The sequence below is a fragment of the Camelus ferus genome, chromosome 16 (genome assembly GCF_009834535.1).
Source record: "Camelus ferus isolate YT-003-E chromosome 16, BCGSAC_Cfer_1.0, whole genome shotgun sequence".
Classification (NCBI taxonomy): Eukaryota; Metazoa; Chordata; class Mammalia; order Artiodactyla; family Camelidae; genus Camelus; species Camelus ferus.
Window position 1 is genome coordinate 20886621 of NC_045711.1, and position 23680 is coordinate 20910300.

Here is a 23680-nt window from a genome sequence, read left to right on the forward strand (position 1 = left end):
GATTGAATTAGGTCTCGGGTGCGGACCCGGGGGGGCCGGCGCAGGCTGGGAGCGGCCGCCGGGGCGGGGGTTTCTGGCGCGGACCACCGGGTTTGGGCCGTGGCTTCAGGAGAATGAAGTCACACCTTCGGCCCCAGCGTGTTGGGGGCACGGGGTTCCTCCGCGTCCTGCCCTCGCGGGTGCGTGCGGAGACCTCCCGCTTCTCACGCACACCGAGGGAAGCCAACCAGAGCCCGGCCCGGCTCCGGAGAAATCGCGCCCTCGGAGGGGTGGGGGGGCGGGGGCGGCCTCGGCTCCGGGACCCTGCGCAGAGCCAGGCGGGGCCAGAGCTAGGTCCGGGAGCGCCTGCCTGTGCCGTCCCCGAGCACGCCGGGCTCCTACCGCCTCCCAGGCTCCGCTGGCCTTGGCGTGCCGAGGGTGCCGTCTGCGCGCCCAGAGGCCCCGCCAGCTTCCCGCAGCCCTAGGAGTCCCGGCCCCCAGAGGAGCAACCTTCGCCACGGCACGTTTCCCATTCTGCTTTGGAAGCGGAGTTCCCCCTTACTAACTGCCTGTGATAAGCTTGTTTTCCGCCCCAGAAACTTTTTTTATACTTATGTTTTAAAGATCCATTTGAAATAAAGTTTTTTGAGGAAAAAAATGTATACGAGAAAAATTCTCCGTCCAAGAGAAAGAACACCTCGGCAACCCGCAGTGTCCCAGGAATTGCTCCGAGCTCCCTGAGCGCGCGCCGCTGCGGCCCCGCAGGCCCTTGAGTCGGGAAGGGGCTCCAGACCCCGACCGCTCTGTGGGGGAGGGGTGGGGACGCCAGGCCCCCAAGCCCCTACTCTTCTTTAGAGTGTGTGAGCTGGGGCACCGTCTGGGAAGCGCCTCCGAGCCCCCAAAACCTGCCCCCATCCCCGCGGGTAGAGTATTTTCCAAAGGTCCTGGAGCCTGACTGATGGGGTGGCCCCCAGCCACAGTCCGAGACCAGCAGGCTGCCAGCAAGGTAGGAGCACAGGGGACAGCCCGAGGTTCGAGGCCTCTCTCCCCTCCCAAGGCCGGTTCAGACCCTTACAGCTTGCCATCACTGCAGTCCTCATTCAGGGGGTGAAAACCAGCTTTCAGAACCCCCAGTGCTGTCCCCCCATGCCCCTCCTGTTGCATCCAGAGAGAGAGACACACACACAGCCTGCCTGGGGAGGTCTATGGGCAGCTCCCTGACCGCCTGGCTTCCCTCCTCCTTCTCCCCCCAGCATCACTTAAAACAAATCTAGTGGGCTCCCCCCCCCCAATACTGTTTCAAAACAGTTGTTACAGCAAATAGCTGCAGACGGGCCTGCTGGATGCGGCAGGGGCTGGCAGCTGCCCAGCGCGGGCGCCTGGCCCTCAGCAGCTCCCGCGGTACCAAAATAAGCTCCCGTGTTCCCCTCGGAAGACGCGGCCTCCCCAGGCTCCCCCGGCCTGGGCATGTTTGGCTGGGCGCGCTATCAGCTCCGAGGAAACCTTCCCGGTTTCCTTTTTTACTCTCCCTGCTGTCCAGAGCTAACAAATGTTTTTAATTTTAGAGGAACATGGTGTCAAGGTCTGCAGGCTGGCCTTCCACTGGGGAGAGAGGGAGAACCAGGCAGAGGACAGAGGGGAGGGGTTAGAAATGTGAGGTCAGAGTTGAGCTGGGGTGTCCAGGTCTCTGCAATCGCCCACAGTTTCACAAATGGATGGGCTCTCTGTCAGGCGAGGCCCCCACAGCCTGGGCAGACCACATGCCCTGCCCCAGCCTAGAACACTACCCAGGGGCGTCCTGGAATGCTGGTCACTTCCTCTGCAGCAGGAGCACAGGCCAGGCAGGTACCACTCTGGGCTGGCACATCACACACCCACACTCTGCTCCTGCACACATACCAAACTCATGTGCAGTCTCGTATGTGCACGCATTTACACGCAGACATTCACATGTGCTCACACACCACACAGGCGCACGCATACAAACACATCACCCAGGCACACACTGGAGCATCAGAAAGCATGTCACACTCCCACACGCACATGAGACATACATGCACAAGCTTCCACATCATACCCCAGCACGTCACAGCACACACTGGCAGCAGCACTCTGCAGGAACCTGCCTTCCCTCACACAGCCTAGGGGCCCCTGTCACCCCGGAGCCTTTCCCCAGCCCTAGGGCCCCTCCCCGCACTCACGCCACGCACTGCTCCCCTGAGAGGTCTCCAGGGCTCCTCACTCCCGGAGGACCACCATCCCGCTCTGTGTGAAACCATGAAATAAATCATCATTTTTTAGCGCAAGGGGGTGGAGGTGTTAGGGGAGTTACATAAAATTGTGAATTAGTCGCTGGTCCAAATAAATGCCTGCCTGGGCGAGGGAGCAGCAGAACTGCGGCGGGTAATTGTGACGGGTGTCTGTCCATTGTTCCCTGGGCCATTAGTCAAAGGGCAAATTAGAAACAATTTCTTGATAAAAATTGACTCTTAATTCTTCCCATCAGAGGCACAGGGGGCCAGCTCCAGAGGCTGGGCGAGAGTGCAGGCAGGCCCGGCTGGAGACGGGCCGGAATCAAGGTTTGCACTTGCCCCTCGTACAGTGGGGGGAGCGGGATGAACTAGGGCCCCAGTCGGGGCTGAAGCGGTTCACAGCACCCCCTACCCTCCCTCAACTGGAGGGTTGTGTCACCTCACCCCACCCAGAATCTGGCTGGTTACATGGCCTGCTCGGTTCTCAAGGACAGGGATGGGATTAGGGGTTCGCAGCCTTCCTCTCAAGTAAGTGGGGTTAAAAAAAAATCAGATGCATTCCCAGAAGTTTCCTGGCTAGAGCTCAGCCTCAGTACCACTTCAGCCTCCAGAGCCTCCAGGAAGCCAGGTGGGCCCCCACCCCATCCCCCTGAAGGAAGTCTTCTGCCAGCAGATGTAGGAGGTGGTTCTTTGCAGCTGGGCCTTTGGCTGGTGCGCTGGAGGGGCAGGGGAAGGTCAGAGTGCACCAGCTCCCCTCCCAGGACCCAGAAGCCCCTGCCTTCCACCCTGGCTGCCACTCACTAGGTGACCAGAGCAGCTGCACCCCTGCCTTCCCAGGTGCCCTGGGCTTTGGCTGAGTGGGGTTGCGAAGCCCCCCACCGGGACCCCGAGGATCCTCCCCAAGGTGCTGCACGGGAATCTGTGCCTAGACTAGGGGTGGCCTTCTTTCGTTGCCTTGTTTTGGGGGGACTTAAGCTTTGTTGGGGCAGGCTGATTTTGGAGGGGAGAGGAAGGCCAAGGGAGCAGGGCCACCCCACCGACAACAAAGCGAGCGGTCCAGCTGCAGCCCCTTCACTATCTAGCAGGCCTGCAGGGGCCCAGCGGGCCGGGCAGCAGGGGCGGGGGCTGCTCTGAGGTCCAGGGGCGGGGGCGCAGTCGACAGAGGGTGAAGAGTTATCAGGAGCCAGGCCAGGCCGGGAGGCCCCTCCGGTCACACCTCCCAACAGAGGCTTTCCTCCAGCATCTCCCAGCCCTGTGCACTGGGCTGAATCCCTTCCTAAAGGCCCCAGCTCAGGCCTGAGTCAAGGGCCCGTGTGCTGAGGCCTGAGCCCTGCTCAGTGGGAGCCCCCTGGAACGTCAGAGAGACACAGCTGGTCTCCGTGGGCCACCGACAGGCTCCAAGACAGATTTGGGGATGTGGCTGGAAGTTTTAAAAGGCAAGGAGAGCAGCAGGGGAGCCAGACTTTGAAGTCAGATCAACAGCTTTCCCGGGCCCCCTCCCTCTTGAGGGGTGCTTAATTCTGTTGCTGGTTTGTCCAACCAGGTCAGGAGGCTGCCCAGCCCCCTCGGCCCAGAAGAGGTGCTGTTAAACACAGAGTTGTAATTTGTGGCTAAATATAAGCTGGTGTGTTCACACGGAAAGAATAATTCAGGGTGCTGGTTGTGTGAGGTTATCAAACAGGAGGCCCGCCGGGGTTAAGTTGAAATGATTTTCATAAACTGGCAGGAGCATCGCATTGCCAGCCTCCTCCCTGACCTTTTATTAGTGACCATGTGATTGTTATTACTGTTAAATGGGAGATGGGTTGAGGGGATGCCTGGGACCCCTCAGGGTTGGGGGAGGAGGGCCTGAGAAGAGGAGAGCCTCCCCACTCCCCTCTCCCCTCTGTCCTGCCCCTCCAGCTTCCTGGTCACTTTGTCATCTAGGCTGGAGGAAGGCAGGGGACCCAAGGAGCCTCTAAAGGAATCAACAGTGCCAGGCTGTCCCCCACCCCAAGACTGGCCCTTCAGGGTGGCTTTGGGACAGAGAGGGAAGCAGGTCCTCTGGGGATCTGAACTCACCCTCTAAAGCTGAAACTGGGGGCAAGAATTCACTTAGGTGTTTCCAAATGGGCCCTCCGTCTTCTTGCCTGTAATGAAGGGCCCCACTGATGACTGGCGCCCAGAGCTGGCCTGTGGAGCTCGGGGTGGGTGGCTTAGTGGCTGGAACTGCCCCTTGTGGGGACAAAAGCTCTGGCAGGGCCTAATGAGGGGCAGGTTACTCAGTGCTTCTAGGAACACCCCCTAACCAGAGCCTGGCTGCACGCCCTCCCTGGAAGGACACCTGCCTCCCTCCAGACCCAGCCTTGTGGCCCTGCCCAGCCAAGGGAAATGCCAAGTAAGCAGTTGCTGCCTGAGCTGCTCTGCTAGGTTAAGGCTGTGTGTTTGGGTGTGTTTACACATGTCACTGTCAGGGTCCGTCTGGATGGGCCTCCAGGGCTGGACTTCCCGGGGTCTGGTCTCGCACTGGTGGGAGGGCCCTGGGAGAGGGGAGAGGGCTGAGGGTGTCAGGGTCTCTGATAAAATCCAGCTGGCCCAGGCAGAGCTGGAGCAGGCCAGCCAGGCCAGGAGTAGAAACGAAAGAACAGGGACTGGGACCGCCAACCCCGAGTCTGCAGGGGACAGCTCATCTGCCCCCCAGCCCCACCACATCTGTCCAGCAAAGTTCCTCGGAAAACCAGTTTCTGAGCTCAGGCAGCGGGAGCAGCACTGCCCATTGCCGCCCCTGCCCATGAGTGGGCAGGAACCTTGACACCAGCCTCCCTGCTGTTTCTTCACCTTCCCAGACTTAGAAAAGCCCCAGCCACTGCCCGGCTCCCCCTCCGGCAGCTGGCCCAGCAGAGGGCTCCCGAGGGTAAGGGGCTGTCCGCTGGGATTTGCTACTGACACACAAAACCCAGGCCCAGCCACACACCCACCCTCCTGTTCCCTTCCTACGTGAAGTTGTTGGGCCAAGCTCCCTACTCCCACCCTGGCCCAGCTCTCATCCCCAGCACCACCCCACAAACCGCCTGCCCCTGGAACCACACCCACAGCCTGTCCTGTAGCCCTGGGTCTTTTCCCTGAGGCTGAGGCCTCCCTCCCCAGACTGCCCAGGGCTGGGAAGGTGACAAGCACCTTGTCCTCCTCTCTTATTTCTGGGGGTGGGGGTGGGGTGGAGTGGGCTGGGGCCGGATGGGTGTTGAGTCCTTGGCTTGGTTACCTGCGGCATATATAGACCAGAAATAAATTATTCCCATCAAAATTCCCACAGAACAGCCCCAGGCCTGCAGCAAATTCTTTCCTCCCAGGCTTCAGAGGCAGGCAGTGGGGCTGGTGGGCTCCGCTACACGACCCCGTCCTGCCTGGCCTGAGCATGGCCTCCGCCTCTTTTGTTAACAGGACAACTGATTCATTTAATTAAAAATCATTCAATAGGTCTGTTTTCTTCTGACCTGCACAAATACATGGTCCACCTCACTTCATGATGCACCAATACCCCATACAGGAGGTAATGTGGAGGGGGGACAGGAAAGTGTCCCAAAGGGAGACTCCCCAGAGAACTCTCTTCCAACAGCCCAAGCCAGGATGGCCAGAGAAGCCTGTCCTGGGCCATTTTTGCCAGGCCCTCCACTGCTGCGGCCTGCTCCCGCGGTACTTCCACCGGGGCCTTTTCGAGCACATTCCACCAGGGCTGGGTCTCTGGCAGGCTCTGGGTCCAGGTCCGTTTTAATAAGCAAACCCCAAAACCGGCCGGTTGCTATCTGCTCTGGTGGGTGGAAGGGCAGACGCAAATGGGGGTTTTTCTTTCTGCCGGAATTGATCTTGTTTGCTTTGCATTTGTATTTTTTAATAGCAGTAATTTCCGATGCAAAAGGACCCCCGGGGCGGGTGGGGAAAAATCAAAGTCCCTACATCCCAGCCAGAAACAAAAGCCCTTTGGAAACTGCGCCGCAGGGCGGGCGGCGGCCGGGCGGAGCCGGGCGCCCCGGACCCGCATCGGGAGAAACGGCGCGAAGCACCTACCGCTCGGCGGCTCCAAGGCGGCTCCGGCTCCGGTCCGGGCGGCCGGTGTCCGACCTGCTCGCCCGAGTCCGCCCGGTCCCTAGAACGGGGAGGCGGCCGGAGGCGCCATAATCGCAAATTTATGGCCTGGGTGACGTGCTTCCCTCTCCCACAATGGGGCCCGGTGACATTAAACAGAAAATTGATGAGAGGGGAGCGAAATCTAATCTCTCTCCCCCCACGCCGGCTCTCCGCGCCCTCGGGGAGGGGCTGGGGACGGGAGGCAGAGTGGTCGCCGGGAGCTGCTGCGCTCGGGAGCCCCGCGCCCACGCTTCCTCCCGAGTTCGGGCTCCGGACCCGCGGGCTGGGGGAGGGACCGCGACCCTCGTCCCGGCCCGCACCCCCCGCGGCCCGCCGACTCTCCGCCGGGGTTCGGGCGGCATCTCCGTTCCTTTCCACGCTCCCGGGGCGGCCGGGCGGAGCGGGGAGCCCAGGACCTCACTCTCTCCTGCTCCGAAGGCCCCGGGCCCCGGACAGGGGTTCCGACGCGCCCCCCCGGCCTTCCCTGCGCTACCCACCTCCAGGGCTCCCCCCAACCTCCCGCGCATCCAGCGCGGAGCTCCCCGCCCCCACCAAGCGGAGCCAGCGTCGGGGGAAGAGTGGAGAACCCCGGCCGCCCAGCCCCCACCCGGAGCAAGTGGGAAACGGGGGCAAGTGACCACGCAGGGCGCGCCCGGGGCCTCTGGCCGGCAGCGCCCGCTCTCCTCCGCCTGCGGCGCGGCTCCCCCGGGGCGCGCCCGGCGCCTCCTGGCACCGACCCCGCCGCGCCGAGTCCTTAAAGGCGCCGCCCGCCCTGTCGGCCTTTGTCCCCGCGACTGGGAAGGTCACGCCAGGGACTTCGGGTAGCCGCATGGCCCCGTGAAGCGCTCGCTCCCCCTCCTTCCTCCACCTCCTTCTCCAAAAATTACTCCACTGGCCCTCCCTGCCCTGTCTGCTGGCCTGGCGGAGGGCCGGGCCCCAGGCGCCACCTCGCCACCCTGCCTTGTTGCTGCCTGAGATCTCCAGGCTTTGGTAAGATGCATTGTCCCGCTGGGATACCCAGCGGCGGCACCAGGGACCAACCTTTGAACGCGTGGGGGTGATTCTCAGAGAGAGAAGGGGTGAAGGCGCCCCAGTGGGGCGGCTGGGAGAAGGAAGGGCCAGTGCTTGCAGGAGAGAACACACCCCCACCAACCAGCCTGGCAGCCCTGGCCGCCACACAGGGCTGTGACTGAATCTGGTGAGGGGAAGCGCCAGGGGATGGACAGAGTCCTGACTGGGGGCGCAGATTGGGATCCAGAGGGCAAGACTTTGAGCAACTCCATTAGTGTACCTCTCTGGCCTAGATGATACGCATCTGGGTGCCAGATGGTGTCCTTAACAGACTGGAACAGAAATGTCATGATGGTGATGCCCATTTTAGAGATGGGCAAACTGAAATTGAGAAAGTGAGCAACTTGCCTGTGTTCTCACCCAAGGGCTATGGACCTGGGCCCCAGGTTCTTCTGCAAAACCAGGACATGGATTGGCTGGTCTCGGGTCCCTAATAGCCCCAAAACTCACGTGGCAGACTTGTGTCCTAACTTCCACAAGCCCCTTACCCTTGGTTGGAGACCAGAAAAACGTGGGCCTCGTGACCACAGTTGGGTGCTTTGGGCTGCTGTACCCACAGAGGGGTGCCACCAGGGCCCCATTCTCCCTGGAAACCCCTCTCCAGGCTCTGCCGGCCCGGCCTGTTTCTCTGAGTCACAGGGATAAAGACACAGCAAGGCAGGTCACCATCTCTGCAGCTGGGAAGAACTGCTGATACATGGCAAGAATCTGGAAGCCAGATTCCAGAAGGTCACATTGGACTCCAACCAAAGAGATTACGTTTAATAGGCTGGATGTGAACCTCCACTTTTAGGTTCAAAAATCAGTTGTAAAAATGCAGGCAGCTTCCCACTGAAGACGTGATGAGCCGGCTTGCAGCTGTCTGTACCATTCAGGCAGAACGGGCTCCCCAGTGCAGGCCCCTTGTGAATTTCCCAGAGCCCCAGCAGCTGAGCCTGCGCCCTCGGGGGCCCTCCGGGGATGTCAGGCTCACTGGGGGGAGGGGATGCAGCTGGGGACAGCAGAGAATGGGGTCCTTGTGCTACTATCATCAAACCCAGGGCTGGATGAACACAGCTTTGTCCGCACCCACACTCCCGTGGTGACCACGGGACCAGGGATCAGTGCCTGGGGCTGGGGGCGCTTCAGAACAAGAGTGGCTGCTTTTTGGCTTCTGTTAACCCTTGAGTGGGTGTTGGATGCACAGTCTTTCCTCAGCTCTGTGCCTGGGGTCCAGGGGGCATGCAGACAAGGGTTGAAAATAGGTGTCAAATCCCAGGGTTCAAGACAGTGTTGTGAAACCCAATTTGTTTCCAATTTAAATGGCTGCAGCCTTTGGAGAAGATGAGGAAGTGGCCCCAGCTGAGAGGACCCAGATGAGGGTAAGGCTGAGAAAGGCCTTGTCTGCTCCATCCATCCTTCATGGCTCAAGGAAGGAGGCTGCATCAGGCCCCAGCCAATCCTGCCCTCCACTGTGTAGAGAGGAGGTTGGCCCCACAGGCCTGATGTGGAGTGGACCCCGTTCCTGCTGGGATGCTCCCAAAGCCCCTCCTATTCCAGTTTCTAAGGGGCCACGCAGCATCCACAGGCCCCAAGCCCTCCGATGATTTGGGAGGAGACCCTTCACTTCCTGCAAACTGCTCTTGGGTACCTGCACCTGCGCGTGCTCAGCAGGCCCTGCAGGGCCACCCACCCCTAGACAGGCAAATGTCTCTTTGGTGTCAGGAGACAGCAGGGCCCCAGGCTCAGAGAGACCCAACCCCAAACCTGTCTGAGGCCATGCGTCCCCCCACGATCACAGGGAAGACTCTCTCCAGGTGGGGATTAGAGGAGCAAGGTGGATGTCCGGGTGGCCCCCGATGACTGGGAGAAGCCTGGGGGCAAGAGTCTGTGGACGAGGGCTGCCCACGTGCCCATTCTCATTACTCCCTGTGTTGGTCAGGAACGTAGCGTGTGAGAGCCCATTGCTTCCACAAACTCCCCAGCGCTTGAACACTGTCAGACTTTTTACCGTGAGCCTTTCCGGTGGCAGTGAAGTGGTATCTCGTTGAGGTTTAAGTGTTTATTTCCCTGATGACTAATGAGGCTGACCAATTTTTCACCTACATACATGCCCATTAAAAACATTGGTTTGTCTCTTTTTGGATAGATGTGTAGAGTTCTTTATCTCTTCTGGACACAAGGCTTTGGTTGGCTAAGTCCCTCTCCATCAGGACGCGCTGGTGTAGGGAGTGAGCGTGGCTTCCCGTCTTACTCTCCAAATGGCATCTTGACAATATCTTGAGATTCTCTTCTGTTTAACTCTAGAAGCTTTTTTTGGTTTTACTTTTCCCATTGTGGGCTCTGACCCATTTTTAATGAGTTTTTGTCCGTGGTGTGGTATAGGAACTGAGGGTCATTTTCCCCCATCAACATGCAACCGATGCGGCACCGTGGATGCCGGGCCCACAACTTCCCCTGCACTGTGGTGGCTTCTGTTGTAAACCAGTTGGTTCGAGGGAGGGGTCTCGTTCCGGACCCTCTCTCCTGTTCCGTTGGGCTGTTTGCTTATTTTTGTGCCACTCAGCCGGAATCTTTTGCTCTCTCCTCGGTGAGCCCACCCACTGGCTGGGGCAGAGAGGCCCCCGGGATGAGGCTGCAGGGCTGGCTGGAGGGTTTCTTGTGGACTCCCAGGCCCGAGAGTGTCCACTCAGCTGGCTTTCCCCCTCTCCTGCCCTGAACAGAGCCACCCAGCCAGCAGTCTCAGCAGGACAGAGTTCCCAGGCCAGCAGGTGGGCCCCGGGCCTGAGACCCAGCTGCAGCTCCCAGGCAGGGGCCCAACCTCAGGCCAGTGGCTGCCTCCCCCAGGACAGGGGGGAAGCTCTGAGAGTTGGGGCAGTTGTCAAGGTCAGTCCCACCCGCCCCTCTAGAGTCCTCACGGCCCACACTCTTGTTCAGACACCACGCAGTCATCCAGGACCCCGCGAGGGCCTCGCATGTGTGCACAGGGAACTGGACACTGGAGCTTACACGGCGGGGGGACAGGATGGGCAGACAGAGCAGAGATGACACAAATAGGTCAATTATAGAGCATGCTCGAAGGGCGGCTGGAGGGATGTTGCAATTGTAGACGGGGCGGCCAAGATGACATCTGAGCAAAGCGAAGGAGGAGATGAGGGAGTAGGTCGTGCAGGTTTGGGCTGGGGGCACAGGAGCATTTCAGGCTGAGGGGCTGACCGGTGCAAAGGCCCCGGAGCTTCTGGAAAGGAAAGGAGGCCAGTGGGCCTGCAGCTGGGGGCAGGAGGGAAGAGATGTGGTGCTCGGCCCAGGGAAGGCACAGAGCAGGGGGAGGGCCAGAGCTGGACTTTGGATGAATTTTGAAGCTCAGAGCCGCGGGGATTTGCTGTGGGTGGGAGGAGCAGAGTCAAGGATGACGGCAGTCTTGGGGCTCAGCCTGCGGCGATGGGGGAGCCCTTTACTGAGATGAGGTGCCAAGTACCAGCAGGCTTCAGGGAGGCTCAGGGGCTGGGGTATCTGTCTGCTCAGCATAGTGGGGCTTGTCAGGCAGCTGGGTCAGCCTGGGGCACGTAAGAGCCACCTGCCGGCTTGCAGACCTGGACCCCAGAGTCCAGGCGTCACTGGAACAGAAAGCAGAGGCATGGATGAGGTCAGTGCGAGGGTGCGGGGGGACCGGAGAGGCAGGAGAGCTGCCAGGCAGAGTGGGTCCTGGAAGCCTGGAGAAGGAAGGTCCCGCCAGGCCAGCATCATCTCCTGAGTCAACCAAGAGGAGGGCTGAGCTCAGACCCTTGGATCTGGTGCAGTGGAGGCGACTGGCCTCCCGGACAGGTCCCTGTTTCACTCCCGTTCCCCTCCCAGGCTAAGTACCAGCGCACAGGACTGACTCCTCCCCACCACAGCGTGCGCCCCGGGGCCCCCTCCCTGGCCTGGTGACCCCTTGGGGAGACTTGAGCTCCCTACAAGTCCCTTTTACTAGAACCATCTTGTTCAGTTCCCCCACTTAAGGCTGGTCCTAACCCCAAGAGCCCAGTGCCCATTCTGGGGATGTGGAAACAGCCCAGAGAGGCCTTCACTCCACCCTGAAGGACGGGACTGGGATGATTGAAGGGGCTGGGCAGTCAGGGGCCCGAGAGGGCAGGACATGGAGTGGGGGGAGCGAGCAGGCTGCTTCCGCCAAGGGATTATGACCCTGGGTCCTGATGGGTGATGTCACGGGTCAGACACTCCGGTCCCAGCTGCGGGAGAGCAGGGGGTGGGGCTCGGGGCCACCTGAGAGCCTTCGGCCTCTCTGTCCAGACCTCCCCCTCCCCTAGATACCCTCCTTACCCCACCTGAGGCTGCCTGCTCAGCCTGGGGGTGGAGAGCTGTCCCTGGGCCTACGGCCCTGGCCTCTCCACCCACCCCAGCACACTTTGATCCATCGCCCCCAGCCCACTGACAGAGCTTTGTGCCTGAAGCTGGGTCAGGGCTGAGACCCTGGGTTGCCCCTCTCTCCCAGCCCCCTCAGGCTCCACACCTTTGCAGGTCAGGCGGCAGGTCCACGGGCCAGCCACCGGCAGAGCTGGGGGTCCCATAGGGCTGGACAGGCTGTCTGCTCGTTCCTCCCCAGGCTGTCTTGGGCAAAGTCTGACACAGGACTGACTCCACCTCGCGGGCAGCCACCAGGGCCCTCGTGGACAAGGGCCTCTGCCCACCTGCAGGCGAGGAGCAGAGGTTACCCGGCCCCCACTCCGTGTGGCAGACAGACCCGGGGGCTGCCTGATCCCAAACGAGGCACCCTCTGGCCCCGAGGCTGTGTGACCTCCTCATGTGACCTGCGGGCCAGCCAGGGTGGCCTGGGCCAGAGGAAAGGGGCACTGGGAGGGCAACCAGGGCACCCAGGTGCCCACGTATCTGGTGTTCAGGTGCCCGGGTGCCAAGGGCCAGTCCCCCTCCCGTGGCTATGCACCCACATTCTCCAGTCCCCTGGTCGGTCCCTTCTGGTTCTCATTTGCATCCTATTACCACATGAGGTCATCCTGGGCTTAGGTTAGGTTCCAAATCCCATGACAGTTATCCTTATAATGAGAGAAAGGCAGAAGGAGATTTGAGACCCAGACACGCAGGGAGGCCACGTGAGGAGAAGGCAGACTTGGGGTGATGTGACCACAAGCCAAGGGGTGCCTGGGCCACCAGGAGCTGGAAGAGGCAGGAAAGATTCTTCCCCTGAGGACTTCGGGGGGAGCATTTTCTGGCCGACACCTTGATCTCAGCCTTCCGGCCTCCAGCGCTGGGAGATGAATTCCTGTTGCTTAAAGTCACCAAGTTTGTGGAAGTTTGTAGTGGAAGTCCTGGGAAAATAATATGATACTTTAAGAAAAAATTCAAAAGGCAGAAGAGATGATAAAGTGAATGGATACTCCCGGCACTCAGCCGTCCCCCTGTGATGGCGTCGGCGCGTGTGCAGGGAGAGTGGCCTGTGCTCACAAATCGGAGCACCCCGTGGGCCGTCACCCACGCACTGTTAACCTGCCCTCCCCGCCGGGCACTCAGCCCCAGTCCAGCCTTAGGGGCCGTGAATGTCCTGTCCTCTTCGGGGCTCCCGGTGGGAAAATCCCTGGAAGCAGGTTCGCTGGTTAAGAGCACTCAGGTTTTGGGGACAAATATCGCTAAATGACTCTCAGAAGGTGGCCCCAATTCTCAGTCTCTCCAGCAAGCATGGAGGGTACCTGGCCACTTCCTAGGAAGGTTTGGAGCCTGGGGGTCTCTGAGCATGGGGGTGGGGGTGGGGGTATGAGCTGTGGGTCCCTGGTGTGTGGACGTGGCCAGGGATCGGACCCAGCTGAACCGCCAAGCCTGGGGCCCACACGAGAGCTCAGGGCCATGTGGTGGGGATGGGCGCTCCCGCTTGCCACCTCCCCAGGCAGGATGATGGACGGACGTGCAATTAACCTGCCTGTGGTTATGTTGGCAACAGAACTGGAACAGGAAGTTAGTGTTATAAACCAGGGCCTTTCAAGTTATGATGAAGTCATCAAACAAATGAACCCGTGAGCACAGAGGGCAGGCGTCTCGAAGCACCAGGGGTGAGGAGAGGAGAGCCCCAGCCCTTCCCAGTCTGGCCCGGACAACCGTGCAGGGTGCGGGGCCTGGGGCTGGTCCCAGTGCCCCTACTGGCAGTGGTCGCTCTCGCTCTCCGGGCCTCCGTTTCCCCATCTCTCCGGGTAGAGCCCCCAAGCCCCGCCCAGTGCCTCAGTGTCATCTGCCCTCCTTCCTGAACTCCAGAGGCTGCTAACACCTGAACATATTCACTGCCCAGCCCGCACATGAGAGCAAGTTCCGGAAGCCCCACTCTCGCCAGGGGCTGGCCCTTTGGAGAACACCCCTGCCTGACCTCCGGATACGCGGCCCCTAACAGGCCTGAGCAACTGCCATCTTTCCTCTCGGAGAATGCGCTCATCAGGCTGGGCTGTCTTGTAAGTTCTAGGGTTTTAGGGAAACCTCGGGATGGGCTTCAGCATAGCCCTGATGGCACGACAGAGCCTGAATGGCAAAGGGAGGGGGACACGTCAGCCATCCAAGTGGGGGACCTGAGGTCCAGCCCTCATGTCATAGGTGGGGATCTGAGCTGGGGAGGGTCTGGCTCTTGGCCCACGATGCTCAGCTGTCACATCTGGGGGCAGAGCCAGGTGTGAGGGAACCGGCCAGTCCCCTGGGCCAGCACGGTGCCCACCATTCCCCTAGTCCAGGAAGAACCTCTCTGGCCTGTGCCAGCCTGTCCAGACCCCGGACCTCAGGCCTCTGCAAGCTGAGGCTGGAAGAACCAAGACAGAGCTTCCCGCCTGGGGTTTGGGGCTCAAGGCTGCTGTGGTGTGGAGGGTCCCCAAGTCAGCACTGACCCCCAGCTGTAGGTAGAGTGATGGACGTTGTCCTGGACGGGGCTCCACACCCTGCCCGCCGTGCCCACAGCCCACCCCACTTGTCTCCAGCGCTCGGGGTGGCCGCTGCCCGTGGTCCCCCCCTGCTCCTCACACAGCCCTGCCCCGAGGCCACCCCCTCTGTCCCCTGGTTCCAGGCCCTCCTCCCACTGACTTGGGACACCAAGACCAGGGGTCCTGGGAGACTGTGCAGCAGTGAACCCCTGGGCTTGCCACAAACGCAGCTTCCACCCTGCTGTGGGCTGCCTTGTTGGGGTCCTAACGCCCCACACCTGTGAACGGGAACTTGTTTGGAAATAGAGCCTTTGCAGATGTGATCGAGTTAAGATTAATTAACCCGCCTGTGGTTACGCTGGCAACTGAACCAGAGCAGGAAGTTAGCGTTATAAACCAGGGCCCTAATCCAATGACTGGTGTCCTTACGGGAAGAGGAAATTTTGCAGACAGACACACAGAGGGCAGAAGTCCCGTGGTGATGGAGCAGAGACTGGAGTGAGGCGGCCACAAGCCGAGGGGCCAAGGGCGTCAGCAGCCACCAGGGCCGGAAAAGGCATGGAACAGCTTCTCCTTCGCAGCCTCCAGAAGGGACCGTCCCTGCTGACGTCTCGATTCTGGACTTCTGGCCTCCAGACTGGGAGAGACTAGATTCCTGTGGTCCTAAACCACCCAGTGTGCAGTAATTTGTTTCAGCAGGTGTTGAAAAGCAATGCACTCCCCTCTGCTTTGCTCTTGTCTTCTTTTTTCTTCTCCACTCCTTTTATTTGGGGCCAAGGAACCAGGCTAGTCAGGCATGTGGTTGGGCAGGGCAGTCAAGCAGCTGGTGTCTTGAAGATCAGAGGTCAGGCTTCTCACCTTTGAGGAAGAGAGTGTCCAATATGGAAAGGACGAAGCCTCGAATCAGTTCTGTGGAGCTGAGCTGCAATTGCGGTATTGGAGTGAACTCATTTTTTTTTTAATTTTTTTTTTTGATATTTTTATTAAGTTTATTTATTCATTTATAGACGAGGTACTGGGGCTCGAACCCAGGGCCGTGTGCATGCTAAGCATGTGCTCTACCACTTGAGCTACACCCACCCCTGTGAACTCGTGCCTTTTAATCTAGAAATAGATGTCGGGGTGTGTGTGTGTGTGTGTTTCTTTGCTCTGTCTGCCGAAAGGGCCCAGAGACAACAAGGTGACTGCAGCAATGAGCGCACCTAGTGCCCAGACCTTGGTATCTAAATTCCATTCTCCACTAGGAGGAAGAGAGCTTTTGGAGAAATGGCTGATTCCAGGGCTGGAGCAGGAATGCTCCAAATGGAATGCCTCGTGTCGGCGGGAGGTGAGGAAGCACGCAGAGACTGACCGGGGTGTCAAATGGTAGGAAGCAGCGTGAAGGGGCTCCCGCCGCCCAAATCCAGAGCAACTTCTGCAACAGAATAAAGATGGTAATGGACTGTTATCTTTCTTTATGATATAAATAAGTCATGATATAAATAAATGGATGAATCCATAAATGGGAGAGAAAGCTGGCTCTTAAACGCGGAAGGAATAATGGAATTAGCAAACTTCCATTTGCCAATCAGCACGTTAATAATTGATTTAGGGAGAATCAACGACAGAGGCTCAAACTGCCGGTGAAAGGCTGATGGGAAACAGGAGATTTCCTCAGACTCCACATGCCTCCGCGCCGAGCGCTCACTATTATCCCTTACTTACCAGTGGGTCCAGGCGCTCGTTAATCAGCTTTACAGTGGAGACACCTGGCAGAAGTGACCTTACCTGCGGGGTGAACGTCGCTACCACCAGCACGGGGACAGCAGACGCCGTGCACCTCCAGGCAGCTCGCATGGAGAAGCGCACAGCATCACTTCTGAAACGGTCCTGCCAAAAGTGCAGACGCGGGATCTAGAAACCAGCCCAACCCCAGGGATGTCGTTCAAACTCACTTCCAAAACATCACGGTCATGAAATACAAAGAAAGACCAGTCTTAAAATTTTTTTTTTTTTGGATCACACTTGAAACTAGATTTTTCAAAAGTGATCTTGTCTTCCTACCACCTGGACTGCCTTCTCAGTGGACAGTGACATTCAGGGTCCCAACTCAGGGTTTACGTGGTCTTGGGACCGGGCCGGTGAGCCTGGAAACCCCACTGTCGGCTAGCTTTACCATCTTGAGGGAGCCCTCCACTTTCCAGCCTCAGTTTCCCCACCTGCCACACAGGTTTTGCTGGCTCTGCCTTCCTCCCTGAATTCTGAGGTGCTGACTGCGACCATCAGACCAAAGCGTGGAACGAAAGCTTTCTTGAGCCTAAGCAAGAAAGCCACAAAGAAAGACTTGGATTCCAAAATTAAGTAGACTAAGGAAACATGACAACAGTCCACCGTGTGATCCCGGATTGGCTTCTGGACCTGGACAAGGCACTGTTGGGGCGATCTGGGAGAACCTCTGCTGGGTCTGTGAGTGAAGGGTATCGCCTTCCTCCACCAACGTCCTGATTTTGATCGTTACATGGGTGCTTCTTTCGGGAACTACACAGGCCAGGGTTTACGGATAACGGGCACCCTGTCTGTAACTTGCTCTCAAATGGCTCCAAAAATTAAAAACAAAAAGTAGGATCAGAAAACATAGTAAAATGTTAATACTTAGGGAATCTGGGCGAGCAGAACCCAGGAGCTCTTTTTCAACGTCTGTACACTGGAAATTATTCAGAAGCAAAAAGTTAAAGAAAACAAACCGCAAACCCACCCTGCTCACAGGATGAAAAGATAAGCAGCAGACAGGGTAAGGGGGGGAGAGGTCTGTCAGCCGCAGATCCAACCAAGGACTAGGATCTAAACTATGCAAAGAATTCTTAGAGCTCAGCAGTTAAAAAAAAAAAAAAAAGCAAACAATTAAATTAGAAAATGAGTAAAAGACATGAGGAGGCGTTCCCTGAAGAGGCCACACAGACAGACGGCCGCTGCGCACAGGAGGAGGAGATCCATGTTGGGCCCGTCAGGGATGCAAATTAAAACCCCGGGGTGACATGGGAGCCCACCTATCAGAACGGCTAAAATGAAAAACAGCCACAAAAGTAAATGCTGGTGAGGATGTGGGGAAACCGTGTCACACATGCGTTACTGGTAGGAACGTGATGCGTTCAGCCCTCCTGGAAAACAGTCTGGCTGCTTCTTTAAAAACTAAACATGCAACTACCTCAAGCCCTGCAGTTGTACTTCCTCAGCCTTTATCCCAGAGAAATAAAGACTTCGGTTCATCTTGTAGTAACTTACTGTGAAAAAGAATATGCAAACGAATGTATGTGTGTTCCTGCATGACTGAAGCACGGTGCTGTGCACCAGAAATTGGCACAACACTGTAAACTGACTGTGCTTCAATTTAAAAACAAAATATGTATAAAGACAGGTTCACATACAGAATCCTGAAGCTGAGCAGCTTTATTTGTAAGGCCAAAGATGGGGAACAACCCAAATGACCTTCCAGGGCCGATGGCTGAACAAACGAATCCGTCCACACCAAAGAGGAAGAGGAAGAGCTGCTCACGGCAGCCCGGATGAACCTCCAGGAAGTTGTGCTCAGTGAAAGAAGCCGGTCCCAAAGGTCACATGCTGTAGGGCCCATTTATACAGGATCCGTGAAAAGGACAAAACTGTAGAAACAGAGGAGAGGACGGTGGGGGCAGGGGGCTAAGGCGGGGGGAGCGGGCAGGGGGAGTTGCCATAAAAAGGCAACTGCAGGCATCCTTGTGGTGATGGAATGTTCTGGATCTTGACTGTATCGATGCCAAAATCCTGGTTGTGATATTGTAGTGTGATTTTGCAAGACGTTAACCATGGGAGGAAACTGGGTGAAGGGTGCGTTAGCCCTCTCTGTTATTTCTGACAACTACGTATGAGTCTAGAATTATTTTGAAATAAAAAGCTTAACAAAAACATTCTGATTTTTTTGGTTTGTATATAAAACGTTTCTATATAATATAATATGATATATAATGTGATTTTGTATAATTGCTAAATGTATGTTGCTGTATTTATTCCATACATTTGCATACTCTTAAACAAAATTTAAAATATTTAGGAAAAAAGGCCAGATCCCCTGTCCTCCAGAGCCTCTAAACTGGAGTCTTCAATGGTCTGGACTCTGTATATCAGCAAGTTCCCAAGTTGATTCTGATTCTCGTTCAGACTGAGACCCGCAAGATCTCCAGGGTCAGCAGAGAAGTGTCTTCTGAAGTCCTCAGCCTCCCCCAGGCCACAGGCCACCATTCCAGTCCACTCATGCTATTCGAGAAAGTGCTGTGAGCAGGCACTGGGCTAAAGCTGGGTACAGAAAGCCAGCCCGCAGCTCACAGGCAAGGCCCGCAGCCAGGGACCAACGCCCCTCTGTCCCCGCCTCCGTGTGCCCCCCACCTCTCACGGACCCCCCAGGGCTGCTCTGTGCTCTTCACAACCGCTCAGCAACCCGCCCTACCTCGCCAGGCTCGGGGGTCCTCCCCTCGGGCACTCGTCTCCCAGCACCGCCTGAGGGCTGACGCGGCCATGCCGACCATGCCCGCCCGCACTGGAAAGCGTCATTCCTCTGGGAACCCACATCAGAAGCACAGAGGGAGCGTATTGTGTGAGCTTTCCGGATCCCACCCCAAATTCACAGACCAAATTTTAAACGTATTTTAAATGAACTCTCCTGAGGATCCTCCTGCACGTGGACACCAGCCCAGCAGTCAGACTCTCACTTCCTGGAATTTCGACTCTTGTGCAGTGACTGACAGTTGGGCATGTGGTGGTGTGAAAAAAAACAACAAACACGCTTACCAGTTCTCTGATGCCCCCTCGAGTCAGGGCTGCCTCTGGCCACAGCCTCGGCTCATCCAGCAGAGCCTCAATGCTTCTCTCCGCGTCTCTCGGGATGGCAGCCTCTGGAGCCCCCAGCTGTGATGCAGGGAGTCCGACGGCCTGAGGCCGCCACACTGTGAGCAAGCCCAGGCCACGCGGAGAGACCACAGGTAGTTACCACGAGCCCAGTTGAGGTCCACAGGCATCAACCACCAGGCGTGGGAGCTAAAGTGTTTCCAGATGATTGCAGCCCCCAGGCTCTTCAAGTCACCCCCAGATTCCTGGTCTCCCTGGAAGACAAAGGGTGTGATGTGACCTAGTCCTGGCCAAGGAGACGCAGACAGAAACCTCTGAGGAATTCTCTTCCTAAAAACGAAGGAGCAGCTGTGTGCAGATAAGGCTTAGGCTTTACCCCTTGGCCCTTCCCCCTTCATTTCTTGAAGCAGGACATATCTGGAGGCACAGCAGCCATCTTGCAACCATGAGGACAAAAGCCAGATGCCACCCGACGCCAGATTCTGTATCTCTGATGAGCTCCTCCGACAGCTGGATCTATCCTGGACTCCGATCTTCCTGCTTGAGACACACAAACTCTGCCTGGGCTGCCCACAATGTGTTGTCTAGTCTTTGCAACCGAAGTTACAGAACAGCTCCTACACCCAGCGTATCTCTGTGATGGCTGCAAATGAAAGAGTGGGGTGTTTTTTTTTGGGGGGGGGTCTCTTTCAATGCTTTCTGCCTTGAATTCTTTTTGTCTTTTATTAATACTACTACATCTGCTCTTTTTTTGTTAGCATTTGTCTGATATAGTATGTTTTTTGTCATCCTACAAATTTTGCTTGCTTTTTGTTGTGGTAAAATATACATAGGAAATTTGTGTTGTAGCCATTTTTAAGTATAGGATGCAGTGACATTCGGAACGTTCACAGTGTTGTGCAACCATCACCACTGATACAACATTTAAAAACTCTAGTGGGGGAGGGCATAGCTCAGTGGTAGAGCTCATGCTTAGTACACATGAGGTCCTGGGTTCAATCCCCAGCACCTCCTCCAAGAATAAATAAACAAGTAAAGCTAATTATCTCCCCCGACTAGATAAATAAATAAAGCAACCTCTGTACTGAAGCGCAACACACACACAGAAAAATGCAGCTACGTTCAATGAGCAGCCCAACAGATTCTCAAATAACGAACACACTTGTGCAACCAGCACCCAGATCAAGAAACAGAAGGTTCACCTGGTGTCCCCTCCCCACCCCTTTTCTGTGTTTCTGCGGGGTTTACTGCTGGGGGGGCGTGCAGGTAGCAGAAACTCTGCCTCAAACTGGCATCAACGCTAATGAAGTCGAACGTTTTGCAGGGCAGCGCTGGCGGACACAGAGATCCAGCAGTGTCTCCCAGAGCCAGGGTCCTGCTCAGGGCCTCAGGATGCTGGGGAGGGGGCGGTTCTGCCCTCAGGCTGGGCGAGGTGCCTGGAGTTGCCGGCTTCCTGCCCAGACCCAACAGGATCCAACAGGATTCAGGCAAGTCCAGAATAAGATTCAGGATCTTGTCCTAGAGTCCCACCCGTCCCACTGCAGGTGCCGTGCAGAACTGGCCCCGTGCCACCCTGCTCGGCTCTGGCTTCAGCAGCAGAGTCATCATGATGGGCCTGGGTACCTCTTGGCACCTAGAACCCTTTTTAAAAAATTTTAATTGAAATGTAGTTGATTTACAATGTTAGTTTCAGGTGTACAGCAAAGTGATTCAGTCATACACATAGATAGATAGGTAGGTAGGTAGATAGGTAGATAGGTAGGTAGGTAGGTAGATAGGTAGATAGTAGGTAGGTAGGTAAGTAGATAGATAGATAGATATTTTTTCTTTTCAGATTCTTTTCCATTACATGTTATTATAAGACATTGAATATAGTCCCCGGTGCTCTACAGTAGGTCCTTGTTGTTTATCTATTTTATATACAGTAGTGTGTGTCTGTTAATTGCGGACCCCTTCTTAGCGTAAGGTTTCTTAGATACACAGTGTTATGAAGGAGACCAATGACATGACAGTACGATAGCCGAACTCTGTATACGACCTGTGTATGTTCTGCATATGTGTATTACCACATCACAAAAATCATGGTGTTTGTGCTTCCTCATTAACATGTTAAATAAGGACCCAAATTTTGAAGTCCTGATGAACAGAAACAGTATTTCAGGATACCTACAATAACTGCAGAGTGACTGGAAAATACCAGTGAAGTCATAACCGAAGGAAATGCCAAATTGCAGTGAGAGACCGGAGAAAAGACAGGCGTGATGACACAGTGTCATCTCAGCTTCCGGACCCCGATCCCGTCCACGGGCCCAGCTTAGGGACCCCTGGCCGAACCGGCCGCGGTTGGGGCTCAGCCTCGTTGGCGGCACCTGTCTGGATGTTGAATTTTCGCCTATCCCAAGTGCCTCTGTCTTTTAATGCAAGACTGTAACTCATCAGCACTGACGGCGATGACCCACGTACTTAAACCTAGTCCTGGGGTCTGACTGCAGAGTCTCTTTACCTGTTTCCTCCTGGTCTTCCCACCCGCCACCCGCCCCTGCTTCCTGCTTTTGTCAGAAAAGTCAAGATGTCCTTGTGCAAATTTTTTCTTCTAGCGGTTTGGAAGTTTTACTTCCTATTTCTATTTATCCAGCAGTTACTTACATTTTTCTAACATGCGCATCTGAACCTAGCTTTCCCCACCCACATCCAGAGTTAAGCAAATACCTCGGTCGTCCCTACGAACGAGACACACCACTTTCCAGTTTTACTTCCCTCCTCTCCTCTCCTCGGCCCGGGATGAGATCACCCGGATTTTCCTCCCAGACTGCTGAGAGTATTTTCCAGCCTGTGTCCCCTGATAAAAATAGTTTCGCTGGCTCCCTGTAGCCCATGTCTTCCTCTTGGATGCGTTTTCCATTTTGCTACAGTATATAAGCTAGTAATTATTTTGGATGGTATTCGTTGGAAAGAAACTCTCCTCACACTTGGCACGACCCCCAAAAGTGTTTGTTTTCCCTTCCAGGCGAATGGCTGTTCGGCCCGGTGGAGAATCACAGGTTCACGTCGTGTTCCCTGCGAACTGTGAGGGTGCCCCTCCGCTGTCTGGACCCAACGCTGCTGACGTCTGATGGCAGGCTTAGCCCTTTCTTTCCTTTTTTTTTTTTTTTTTTTTTTGAGGTAACTTTTTTTCCCCACTGGGAGCTTTTCTTTGATCCCTTTCAACTCTGTGTGCTAAAGTGTCCTCTCCCGCCCAGGGCTGTTCCCCTGTATTCTCTCCTGAAGCTTCCTTTCCTCTGCCTCTGTCCTTTGCAATTCCTTTTCACAACTGAATGCAAAAAACTGTGGGCTTATGTTGCATGTTCCTTCTCCCCTCCCTTTTTTTTTAATAGAGGTACTAGGGATTGAACCCAGGACCATGCGCTCTGCCACTGAGCCAGACCCCGCCCCCAAGTCCCATGTTTCTTAATTTTTCCTTCCTACGTTATAACTTCTGGTCTCTGACTGTGTTCTGGAGCATTCTTCAGTTGACTTTTGGAAAGTACCTCTTCAAACTTACTTTCATTTTTTTTCACTCACATTCTGGCTCTTTCCTGTCACCTCCCTAGTTTTCCCAAGTGTTTAGCCGGGGCATAACAAGGGAAACGTGTTGTTATTTCCAGCTGGCCATATCCGTTTCCCTGCCATCCACAAGCCAACCACTAAAGCTAACACCACATATTTTAGGGTTTGGTCACACCAGCTCCCTGGGCACCCATTTCTGTTTTAGTTAGGCTGGGCGTATTAGTCAGCTGTTGCCACAGCAATGCTGCATAACAAACCACTCCAAGGTTCCATGGCTTAAACATCACTGACGCTCACCATCACTGCTCTGAGAGTGGATGTGGGGCACGTTCTGGTCTGCTCCGGGGCTCCTTCACCCTCCTTGGACGGGTGGCTTCCCATGAGCGTGTGGTCTGCTCCCCACTCCTCCAGGAATACTGTCTTCCCATGGATGAGGCCGACCAAGTGGGCATATGCTGAGCCTCTTCTCACCTCACTTCTGCCAACAACCCACTGGCCCAAGGGAGTCACACTGCCAAGCCCGAAGTCAGGGTGGAGAAGTATGTGCCACCTGGAGGCCATGGCAAGGAGGGAGATGTGAAATTCTACTGCAGGGGAGAGAACTGGAATCAGTGACTCAACCAAGCACAGTTCAGTTAAATTGCTCCAACGTCCAGACCCTTTGTTTCAGGTGGAACAGCCCCAACAACAGGGCAGCGGACTTCTCTCTGTACAGCACATGGCAAGGGCTCCAGTTTGACTATGGTCTCAACTCCTGTAGCTGTTCAAGAGTCCTGGCTGCAGGATGGTGACTGGCCATCCTCAACACACAGATTCCTGAGTCACTAGGGTTGTCACCGTCCAGGCCCAAATGCTTTGTCCAGGCACAGGAGAGGTGCCAGTCACACCCACTGACATTCAGCTCACACAGCCACACCTACTTGCTAGGGAATTTGGGAGAAGGGGGTGGAAGTGCAATCTTGGCCCTGCCTCGGGTGAAGTCCT

General features: G+C 56.3%; 2 long non-coding RNA genes across 2 annotated transcripts; one reads left to right on the forward strand and one right to left on the reverse strand.

The window, feature by feature from the left end:
• Positions 1 to 7190: 7190 nt before the first annotated feature.
• LOC116656697 lies at positions 7191 to 22474 on the forward strand. The gene is made up of 2 exons (XR_004311582.1): positions 7191 to 7325; positions 22158 to 22474. It is a non-coding gene; the product is annotated as an uncharacterized LOC116656697 (long non-coding RNA).
• On the reverse strand, positions 15571 to 18887 carry LOC116656696. Its single transcript, XR_004311581.1, has 3 exons — positions 18753 to 18887; positions 16061 to 16162; positions 15571 to 15707 (listed from the first exon to the last, which is right to left on the reverse strand). It is a non-coding gene; the product is annotated as an uncharacterized LOC116656696 (long non-coding RNA).
• Positions 22475 to 23680: the final 1206 nt, after the last annotated feature.